At 40.3% G+C, this 12,114-nt stretch overlaps 1 protein-coding gene across 4 annotated transcripts in view; it reads right to left on the minus strand.

Annotated features, from left to right (window-relative positions):
• BLVRA (biliverdin reductase A) overlaps positions 1-12,114 on the minus strand; it is a 35,493-nt gene that overhangs the window by 19,127 nt on the left and 4,252 nt on the right. Inside the window, exon 1 of one of the 4 annotated variants that reach the window (XM_082287870.1) lies at positions 10,135-10,252. The exons of the other annotated variants lie outside the window; for them this stretch is intronic. The gene's annotated coding sequence lies outside the window, so the exon portion shown is untranslated. Of the gene's footprint in view, positions 1-10,134; positions 10,253-12,114 lie in introns of those variants that run through there. 4 annotated transcript variants of the gene reach the window in all.

The raw sequence follows: 12,114 nt of genomic DNA on the forward strand, positions 1-12,114 counted from the left end.
TTCCCCTTTCCCAATGCTGCGGCACGGACCCTGGGTGGCTGGGGGGGGACTGTCCCAGAGCCACAGGCAGCTAAAACCAGCCATGGACTGCTCACAGCTAAACCCATCCAGCGCGGCTTCTGGGGACAGGCGGGTCCCTCTCCTCTCCATGCGGAGCCGGCGGAGTCAACGGGAGCCGGCAGAGCCTCCTGTCTGCAGCCAGCACACTTCGTGCTGAACTGAAGAAGACACCACGCAGCCAGCAGCACAGAGGGAGCGAGGCTTTCCCCACCGTAAAGGCCGAACAAAAACACTCTTCAGCATGGCGGCGGCAGAGTCAGAGAGAAAGAGAAGTGAGTCCCGTGGGACGGAGCTGGAAATGGCGACGGGAGAAAAGAGGGCGGTGCCGCGATTCTGGCGCGCAGCTTAAAAGAAACCTTCTTGCATGCCGTGGTAAGAAACTGTAATACCACAAACTGTTTGTCTCTTTAATCCATTTGAAGAACATGGGGGAATGGAGAATCCTCGTGTGGCCTGTGAAGATCGTGAAGAATGCCTATGCCAGACTTTATAGTAGTAAGAGGCTGCTAGAGACTTGTGGCGAAGAAAAGCCTTTGTGTGCAGGCCAAAAGAACTTATCCTTAAAAAGATGAATAACCCCATGTGATGGCCCATGTTTTGCAGTGTGAAGGAACTGTGAGATTTTTCATGGGAGAGATGTTCTACACACAGCAGATTGTTTGTTTCCGGGCGGATCTGCTGTTAGTGGCAGTTTGGGAACCACGTGCAACTGAAGGAAAAACCCTTTTTTCCTTAAGCATAAGAGAGAGACTTTTCAAGAACTGGAACACTGACTAACATCCCATGTTCTGTCATCCTTGTGTGAGCTGGGTAAAAGGAGAGAAGTGCTGGAAAGGGGGGGAAGGGGGGGCATTTGCTTTAATTTTTTTTTTTTTGTTGTTATTTTCTCTTTACTTTTAATTCTATTAGTAATAAAACTCTTCCATTGTACTGCAACTGTTTAAGGTTTGTGCCTGCTTTGCTTTTCTCCTAATTCTTATCTCACAGAAGGAAAATAAGTAAGTAATGAATATTTTGAACCAAAACCACTACAGTGAGTTAACACAATGTTTATTCTTCAAAAACCACTGGCCTGTAGGACTGCACAATATCCATTCTGTAAGAAGAGCTGGAAAGCAATCGGCCCAGTTGTGCCAAATTTTAGCAGTTCACTGGGCAGTCAGGTACCACTTTGGGGTCGCTGACCACCAGGGACCACCAAAGGGACCCCAGGACGAAAGAACGCATATGTAAACAGGAGGGAAAATATGTTAATTATTTCTGGGAAATTATTATCATATGTATGTTTATCCTGGGAAAATAAATATGTGTGCAAAATATAGTATATAAACAGGACCTTTTCTGTATTCAGCATGCACAATTTTTGGAGGAGATACCCCTCGTGCATTCGGCCAGATAAAGAATGCCGGCTTCTTAATGCTACATTGGCGTTAAGGAGCTTTTACTTTTACCAATTTTTGGTAACAGACTGAGGAAGTTTTCCAGAGCTCCCTTCAAATAGATTTGTTGTTTAGACATCATACAAAATGTTTTCTCTGTTACTGCAGGGAAGCCCTGAGATGAGGGTTGCAGAACCTTCCTCAACAGAAGTTAAAAGGGAAATACCAGATGGACAGCAGCAGTCACTGTAAAATCATCATATTGAAAACGTGAGGTTTCTTTCAGCCCTAACTTTCTGATTTCAAATACCCAGAGACCTGGCAGATGCCATACTCAGGGTGCTGGTACATGCCACAACCTGTACCACCACATCTTGCTGTCATTGTCTACTCTTAGCATGAAAGATCTGCCCAGAGCGGAGAAAGGAGAAGCTGAACAGAGTGGATTTTGTTAGTGTTATTTTAAAAGGAAAAACTCACAAATACTCCAATTTAGCAGTCTATTCAAAGGCATAAATACCTTTTATTCTGCAGGAAACCACTTGTGCACTTTAACATCTATATATGCTGAAGTACCTCCTGGAGGGAGACCCTGCAAAGGCTCCCAACTTGAAGATCTTGAATAAAAATGCCAAAAAAGTATTGTTTAAATTCAGTTAGCATGATGGATTATTTTTGCTCTATTTTTACTGCAACCTAGAGAGAAAAGTAAAGTCTTTTGCAAGACAGTCAGAAAGGTAACCGCCAACACTCTTTGTTACTTCTCTTGAAAACATTAATTGAACACAAAATGAGAAACAGAAATTTTCTCAAAAACCTGCCAAGACCATTTACAGTCTCCACATTTCAAAGGAAAACAGCAGCCACCTAGAAGCAGCAGTGCACATTTTCCTGGAGAGCTGTTTGTTATGGACTTACCTACCCTTGCCGGTACCTCTTGATCTGTCCCACCCATCTCTCTGGCTATCACAACCCAGGCCACAGTCTCCCCGACAGGCACACAGGCTCTGTTGAGTGAGTTACAACTTCAAGGCACCAACTCTCACAGAGGTTTGCCAGCAGAAAACAATCTCTGATCCTGACTGGTACCACTGTACTTTGGAAACAGCCAGAAGGGACTTTTTTCCCTGGCTTTTAAATGCCACTTAAATGATATGCCTGCATTGTTTTAAACTTATATGCAGGTTCATCAATTAAATTATGGTCTTCCAGCTGACTGCCAAAGTTGAAGTTGATATAGTTACATTGATACATGGTCAGATGCTGTGTTAAGCTGCCAAACAAGCACCTTTACTCTATTCAGCAGATGGTTAATAATAAAGAGCTGCAGTTGTAACAGCTATGGTGTCTCCAGTATAAATACCTGAGCAAGAGGAAAACTTTTATTTAAACACAGTTCTGCAAGCTAAATGTGCTAACCCTAGAGTCTGCAGTGGTCTTGACACCCATCACAAGGCTGCTTTCCAGAGCCTGCAGTTCCATACTTGAAGCAAAATCATCTCACAAAAGTAATATAAAACCATGAAAAGCACTGAAAAAATCTGAAGATCTGGTTTTAATATGTGATATATTCCACATGTGGAGGATTGAAACAGAAGTTCTGCAATGTACATGCATGGGTAAGAATGACCATTTTGTCCTTTTCTTTCGCCTATAGTCACTCTTTGTGATTAAGATTTGGTTGCTAGAACACTTTTAAAATAGCTTCTCTACATATCTGTGGGACCTGTCTTCAGTCAGACTCATTTTGTTTGAAACTCACATTACATTTCATTTGAAACTCACATTACATTTCAATATACCTACACTGCTAAGGTTGAAAATATCCAAGAAAGAACTGAGCCTGCTTAGGGGCACCTGAAAAATTAATTAATTAAGAGAAAGACATGAAGGGCTCCACATTTTATTTTATAGAAATATCTCCTAAAAAAAATTAAACCCTTCTTTATAATAAGTTTCCAGGAACTGCTCTGGACTGAATTACAGAAAGTCTTGTGAAATTTCTGGTGGGTAAATAAACAATTGCATATAACTGCAGCCTCATCACAGCTACTTTTTAAGCAAAAGGCTGCTTGAATGTGGCTAATTAGCATATGCCTAAAGCAAAGAGAGCCACAAAACGTCCCCAAAATTTCTGTCAGGCTTTAATGTTATATAACAGTTTTTGAAAGTGAATTTGACACAGTGATAGAAGAGAAGAAAAGAGCAGATCATTTTAAAAACCAACAAGTCAATTACTTTGGAGCAAAGTCCATTCAGGAGAACAAGCTATGTTTTGGAGCTATCAGCAATTCACAGATCCTAATTTTCCAGGTGACCAAACAACAGTATTGCTACACTACCAATCTGTGCCTGAGAAAATAACCCTGAACAAAGCTAAAAATGGTACTAACTCAAAAAAGGAAAAAAAAAAAAAATCATGAAACATCCTCCACTGTATTTTTGACTTAACATCTGCATAAACACTAAAGCTATCACAAAGTTGAACTCTGTGAGGTCCCTGTGGACCATGAACCCTGTCCCCTAGCTTCCCTGCAGAGCAGTAAAGTCCCCAGAGTAGTCTCTGCACAGCTAAGAGTCTGAACACTCTATCTGAGACTCTGCTTAAACACTTATTTCATACAAAGGAATTGCTGTTTTGTGCTCTTACTCTGTTTAAAAATGAGTGCTTTTCATGTTTTGTTAAGGAAAAAATAGTTGGAGAACTACTTATCCATACCTCCATTTCTGGGAAAACTACTCAGAGCTAATCACAAGAGGTGTAGATGACAGGGCAGCCCATGAGACATGCCCAAGAATCTCAGCCCATTCCCTTCCCTAGCTTATGCTGTTCATTCTGTTTTTGCTGTGTCACCTACTGAGAGAAGAGGCTTCTCCACCTCACTTGACAGATTGGCAAGTGCTTTGCAGGTAAACTCTAATGCCAGAAGAGGTTTCCAACCTTTTGCTATAACACAACTGAAAGTGATGATGAACAATTACAGAAAAATATTCTGAAATATTTTCTCAATTACTACATCTGCACCTGCATTTTCCTGCCAATTACTGAGTCCTTTCTACCAACTCTTCCTTCTTCAGAGGGCCTAAAGAACGCAGAGCTGGGCTGGGCAGAAGCAGGAAAGCTGTATTTCCAGGCTGTATTTGTACTTTCTCACAGAAAGTACACTGGTTGACCCAAGGCAAGCAAATCACACCCCCTTTCCCAATCAGTCTGAGTTCCAGAACAGTGGGGACCTCTTTCTTCTGTAAAGCACTCTCAGACCTACTGCCACTAAGTGCAGTGTAAGAAGTAGGTATAATTACAACCTCTCTTCTTCAGTACAGGAAATCCCACACAGATCAGACATCTAGAAAATATGACTAACTAAAGTTTATACTGAAATATCTATATAAAACAATGCCCTACAATGAATAACAAAAAAAAAAAAGTTGCTTCTTTTCCTTCTCTTGTTGTTAAATTAATCTGAAACCCAAATCCTAAAAGGAATTATATGCTTGCTGAGCTTTAATCACAAGTAATCCCATTGATCTCAATGAGAATATTCCTACAAGCCCATTAAGAAAGAAGAGCTCTTGCTGTTGACTGGAATATTAGTATGCACAGTAACAAAACACATATCCAGCTACAAGTATGTTCTTTTAATATCCTTATGGACTCAACCCAATAGATGATACCTATCTTCCGGTCCACTTAAGGTCACTGCCTCCCAGATCTCTAACAGGCTGACCTATTCTGAGAATTCCCCAAACAAAAAAAGCACTCCTACTACACACTGCAGTCACTATAAAGATACTGCTTACCCTGGCTGATGAAACCCTCTGCCTGCATTGCTAGCATGATGGCAACTCATAACACTGGAGGCCTGCCTCATATTCTCCTCAAAGAAAACAATATACATACAGAATTTAGCTAGTCAGACAAGTGTACTTTTTTAGCTGACTTCCTCATCCCCTAACCCAGAAAAAAGAAGTCTTCACCCTTCTAAAATAAATTGACAGTGATATAAAATTGTTCTTTCCTTAATAACTAGATTGAGATAACATAGGAAATAGATAAAGTTTTGCATAACATTGTATTCTTAAAAATTATGCCCTATCACCTCTGTCATTTTATCAAGTCTACGACTCAGTAGGGCCTGAAAAATGCAGTGGTTGCTCTCCATTCCCATTACCTTTTACAAATCTATCAATGTCATAAATTGCTTGAGAGCAGGGAAAACCAGAAGGTTTTGAATGAAGATTAATAATTGAGGTTACTCCCTCCTACCTAACTCAGTATTTTTCATGTTAATGGGCAACCCAACACTCAAGAATCACATAGGCCGGCCTCTCTCTCATGAAGAGTTAGTCTGCAATTAAATGTGCTTTAGCAGTCAAGTAGTCCTGAAGTGCTATTCATCTGTTAAAATTGTCCCAAGAAAGCAAACACCTTTCCCGAAGTATCAGCCACTAGAGGGGGTGTTTGGTATCTTACCAAAAACTCGATTAAAAAGTTGAAAGAAAAAAAAAGGTTACAGAAAACATATAAAAGCGTATTTCCCACTGTACTGTAACTGCACATTAGGTTCCATGTGAAGCGTTTTAGGAGGAACAATGCTTTATTTGTGTATAACTGAACACAATGCAAAAGCAAACCCCATGCCTCCCATTGCCTAGGTTTATCCACATCACAACCTGAGATGAAGAAGAGATGTAGTTTCATATGCCAAGAACGTGGCTAAAATGCCACTAGTTTTCATTTGACTGTACAGTCAGTCAGCTCGGAGCATGCCAAGACCTGAACCTTCAAGCATGCCAAGGTAGAACCTGACATACTCAGGCTCATGCTCAGGGGTTAATAAACAAGTGAAAGAACAACCTACAAAATAGTTCCTATTTACAACTATCTGCCTCTACAGATTCACCATCACCAGATTTATTGTTACATAAAGTCTCCAAAAGGACCGCAAAAAACTGCCATCAAATTAGGTAGATGCAACTTCAAGCAAAGTAGAAGATTCTACTTGGCTAAAGCCACTCCAAAGCTACTTATATTTAAAACTTGTCTAAAGAAAGATGAACATACATTTCAGCTCCTGCACATGAATGTGCAATGAATACAAAACTCATCAAAAATTATAAACTGACTTTGATGACTGAGACCACACCGTGCCACTAGCTGGAGAAGCGTACAGGATGGGTTTTGCCAGGATATTAATGGCATCATAGCTTCTACATACTTTGTTAAATCTTGTCAGCTTGGGACCCGTGAAGCTGCTGACAACTTCAAAGACCCCCCTCCAGAAACCTATGTAAAAATAACTGTAATTGGGTAATAGACTTAAACACCACCCTGCCTTCTTTATTCCTTACAGTCTGCCTTCAAAGATGCAGAGCTGGAAGGTTTTAGTGAAGCTGACTGCCTGTTCAGAGGTGTATTTTAAATGCACACCTTACTCAGAACCAGCATGGCCACGTAACTGGGATAAAAGAACCCAGTATCACTCTTCTTCTTTCCTCTGCCAAATCAGTGTGGACTATTCCTTTATTTATAACAACTGTGGCTGAACAAATGGATAATAACCCATCACAGGCAGGATCGGTGCAAGCGCCTAATTTTGAAATAACTAAAACAGCTATTGCAAAGTTTCAGGAGCAGACAATACTCGGGGCACTGGAAGAGGGCAATATACCTTGTAAAAGAGGCAGAAAAATAACTGGATCATGGAAGTAGATGATTTCCAGGAACGAATGCTTCTGTTTGAAACATAATGCAAACATTTCTTTCTCTTTCCCTGGTTTTACTAGGTTTTACCCACATCATTTTTTCTGCAGTATTTCAGTGAACTGATTTAACAGTTACTCTTGTAAGAGAAGAGCTTTGTCCCCACCTCAAGTTCATGTCCTTAACTGCACCATTCCTTTAAACAGCCAAAGAGGTCACTGAGTTCTAAAAAGAAGAGAGTGGCTTTACTGAACTACCACCATCCTGTGCCACCAATAGTAACATAAATGCAATTTTAAAATGTAACAGCAACCCTGTTCATTACTTTATTCAGCCTTGCTCCTTTTAAAAATGTCTGTCTAAATCCCTTCTTCTCTCCTTACCTTCTGCTAACTAAACTCAAGAAAGCATTTTGAGGTTCTGGGAAAGAAGTTGACTGTGTAAGTTTAATATTTATTATTTAAGCCATCCACATCTCAGGCATGATGGTGGCTCCTCCACAAAATCAGTTCTAAATACAAAATTTATTTATCATTAGAAATAGAAAACACAAGGCACCTTACACTATGACAATCACAAACACTACAGGTAGGCATCTGTAAATTGTCACTGTTTTATAGATGCCCACTTTTGACATTAGACGCTAAAGCTCTGTTCTTCCCTCGCATGGTCAGACTTGTGTACATAAAGGCAGAAGTGGAGCCTCAGCAGCTCAGAAAATGTAAATGACAACTGTCTGCAATAATCCATCCTTGGAGTCCACTCAGATCCACCAGTTTTGTTTAAGATCAAACAAAGACTGTAACTGTGGCCAAACAACAGCTTGAGTCAGACTTAGAGATCACAAGCCATTTGACTACACTTGTTGTAAGGCTGGATGGCTTTTCCTCCTGATGAATTTTAGTTCTGCAGTCTGGAATAGGAAAGTTCATTCCGGAGAGGCATATAAGCAAAACCAAGATAATGTAGGAGCTGGATATTAAAAATAATAATCATGAGCATGCAGTAAAGGAATGTACTTTGCACTTCTTTTTGTTAGAACAACAGAATGCTTGGGGTTGAAAGGAACTTTTAAGATCATCTAGTCGAAACCCCCTGCTACGGGTGTGATGTTTCCCTTTTTCCAGCCACTGGGGCCTTCACCTGATTGCCATGACTTTTCAAATATGATGGAGAGTGACTTGGCAACTGCATCAGTTCTTCCTGCTCATAATGATTCTCTTGATGAAAAAGGCCACCTGTCAGTCTGACATCACATGGGCAAAAGATGAAGAGTCAACGTCTCATTTAGCAGTCATTTAACCAAAAGAAACTTGAACTCTGGGGTTATCCGCACCTTCATGCTTCCTTGGGAGTCGACAGCTTAAGAGCATCTAGGATATGAGGACTTTCCCTCCTGTACTTTAAAGAGAGGAACATTTTGTTTCTGATATTACATGCCATTTGATGGTGGGAAGGTCTGGCCAAGCAAGAGGGATGGTAACATGCAGCAGACCAGCAGTTGTTTCTGAAAGGTGCTCTCTCTGCCTGAGCACATGAACACCAAAAAAAAAAAAAAAAAAAAGGGGAAAAAAGGTGCCTCATACATCTCCTGGGTGCAAAATTGGGCCTTCTTCAAAGATAGCAGGGAATTAAGGCTGTGTCCTTGAAAGCAGTATCCTTTCTGATGAAGTCTTATCAGAAAAACTGGGCTCAGAGCAGCCAGAGGATTACATGGCCGCATCCCCTGCTTGGAGGGCAAGAGAAGAAAGAAAGCTCTTATCCACCCTAAAACAAAGGACCAGCCACTTTAAGCCCTGTTTATATTATCATATAATACAGCTATTTTTATGGTTCTTTTGCTGTGTCTTCATTGTATCTATACTGTGAATATTACTAGGTCAGGCTGTCATCAGGACCAAGAAGAACTGGGTTGGAAACACATGGCAGAATACTATTCTTTTTAAACAGTAAATAGAATCAGGCAAATGACCTATTTATTTTGAAAATATTTATTCAAGAGCCCTCAGTCTTAAGGTCTCATTAAAGATGCCAGGCATAAAAGAACAGGCAGTACATCTTAATTTGTAAATATTGGGCTAAATGTATGGATAGCTATTTCACTTCACTATGCAAGTAAGTAAACACAAAATAGACTTCAAAAAACCAAAAGTCCAAATGAAAAACACATTTCCTAGGGCAAAGATTTTCAACAACTGCTGGGATTGGTTATCCTGACTTCTGGATGATGAACCTAAGATATCTCAGACAACTCCAGACTGTTTCTAACAGAAACTGCACTCCAGGACTGCAAGTCCAAGCACGTCATACTTACCAAAAAAAGGCCTACCTCTGTCTTACACTGAACAAGAATGAAAGCAGACAAAGCCCATGATCACCTCCAATGCCAGAAGTGTACTGCTCTGGTTTATAGCCTCATCACTTAAAAGTGAATTATCAACAGTACAGAATTCCTCTTTATCCACATTCCAATTATCTGAGTATCTGAGTTCTTTGCAGATTTTTGCCACTAAAGAATCAAAGCTTTAGAGAAAGACACAAACCAAGAATTAATTTGCCATCTCCATCTAAATTTTATGAATCTCATTTAATGACAACAATAAAAAAAACCCCAACCTAACCACAAGCCCCCCCAATCCTTGATGCATTTGTATCTTCTGTCACCAAGACTAAACACTAAGCATAGAAAGATCTCTTCCAACATGTTGATCCCACTTCCAGCTGCACACAACTGAGCTATGTCTGAGAAAAATCAGCTAATTATTCCTGAAGACAAGTACGAGCAAGCCACCGAGGTCTCTGTGTTCATGACCAAATAGCAGACTAACCAGTCTCTGTTGCTAATCTGTGTCAGAGCCTGCAAAAGACAGTAAATACCGACTAAGGGCTGTTCTCCCTAGCAACAAAAAGGGTCACAAAGCTTTACCGCTTCTAGCATAGCAAAGAAACATCCATGACGTTTTAACTAAAGTGACTGTGGTCTCAACTTACCCGTCACATCCTGTACTCCTTCCTCCTCTCTGTTATTTGGGGATTATTCAATAATCCATGTTCTTTCTGGGAGCTTTTCTCTCCTCTCATTCACAGAACAGAGGTAATGACTAGATGATAAAGATGCCTTTGTACCTACACATGTCACTAAGAAGGAAAGCTAATAAGTGCAGTAACATGACTTGAGCCATGAGAACTTCTAATTTTATTAGCCAGTGTTGCGCAGCCTTTAATTTAGCATTTAGGTTAGTTACTATGACAGGTACACTAGCTGCCCCAAACAGGCTCCTCTTAATTGGTTAATAATGCTATGCTGAGAAGATGAAAAAAAAAAAAAAAAGAAACTTACTTTATGCTAATTGTTCAACTCATGTTGTTAAAGTGGTGGATTGGACTCATCTGGAGGAACAGGATTAGCAAACGCATTTCGTTATCTTTCCCAGTCAGGCGTGTTTTCTGCAGTGTTTTCTAATTAGCACAGTAGATCTCTGAGTTGAAAACATTAGTCTAAGGAACACTTCAGTTAGACAAGAAGCCAAAGCTTTTTTTGCTTAGAGAGGAAACAAGCCAAATTTATATTTATATTTTTATTATAGTTGCACTTATTTAATAAAGGTTTAAGATGTAAGTCCCACACTTTGGCTTTACAGGCATGAGAACATTTGCCATGGTTCAAGGCCAGCTCGAGAGGCATGAGACAGCTCCTCAGCAACCTTTGTTCTGCTAAGTTACAACAGAGTGTGGATACATCCAGAGTGGGTTTTTGTTGATTTTGGTTTGGTTTTTTTTTTTTTTTCCTTTTTACTACAGGATTAAACTAAAGAGTGCCTTGGCTTTCAGACTGTTTTTCTTTCCTAAGCCCCATTGCTTCCCCACTCAGTGAAGAAACCTTTTTAATGCCTCACGTAATAAGGTGCACTATGAGCATAATGTAAGTTCTTTTACCACACTGAGCACTACCTGCAAGTTTCAAAAAGATCTACAGTTGCCTGGAAATTAGAAGTGAAAGTTATCCACAGTCCTGCATATGTTGGTGTTGCTGTACTGCTGTGTAAAACACAAGAACTCCTTCCTCAGGGCATTATTCTCCCATTACTACATCCATCCAAGCTCTGTTAGTTTCTCAATTTCTTCCCAGCTTTGTTTCGTTTTATCTCCTGTTGCCTGACTCTGCTTACCTTGCCAAGGATGGCAGTGCAGACAGAGCTTCAGTGGACCACAGCAGTGGTAATGGGAAACACTCTGAAGCTTCCTACAAATCTGCACAACACAGAGTGCAATATTCTCTCTCTAAGATGGATGAAACTGAGGTGACTTTAGAGGCATGACTAAAAAGCAAAAATGCCAACGTGCATTCCAGTCCTGCATCTTACTGAAGTCCTGACACCACAGTGTAAGATGGAAAGTGACTCCTGTTTTAATTTGAAAACTGATCAGTTAATTTATTCATTTATCTTCACTTGTTTTGACAAGACCAGTTAATTTTTACTGCAGAGAGCAAAGTGATCCTGTTCTCATCTGCTGAGCTTAGTTTTCAAATCTGTGGATACAGCAGATACTCTTCATGACAAATAAAACACAAGTCTGCCCTTTGACATTTAAAATTAAGTCCCTTAGAGCTAAATGTGGTGGTCTTTTTGGCTCATTGGGTTTGGGGGGTGAGGAGTGGGTGTTGAAACATCCAGTTAGCACAACTGGGAAAATAATGAGGACACTAAGAATAAGAAGTTGAAAACTACAAAGGTTGAGTCTCCCTTTTAGCTCTACAAAATAAGCACTGCCATTCTTTTAAGGGTAACACAAATGACACTTCATTGACTTAAACTTGAGCTGCTCACAAACAGTAACTCAGTTCACTCTCTGAAGAAACAGAGATTTGTACCAAAAAATAAGTTTCTTGACCATGTGGATGCAAACCCAGGAGGAAGAGTCCAGAATCATCAGCACTCCAGAATAAGGGCAGTTTACTGATCCAGTAGC

Source organism: Coloeus monedula (genome assembly GCF_965178545.1).
Source record: "Coloeus monedula genome assembly, chromosome: 1".
NCBI classification, from domain to species: Eukaryota; Metazoa; Chordata; class Aves; order Passeriformes; family Corvidae; genus Coloeus; species Coloeus monedula.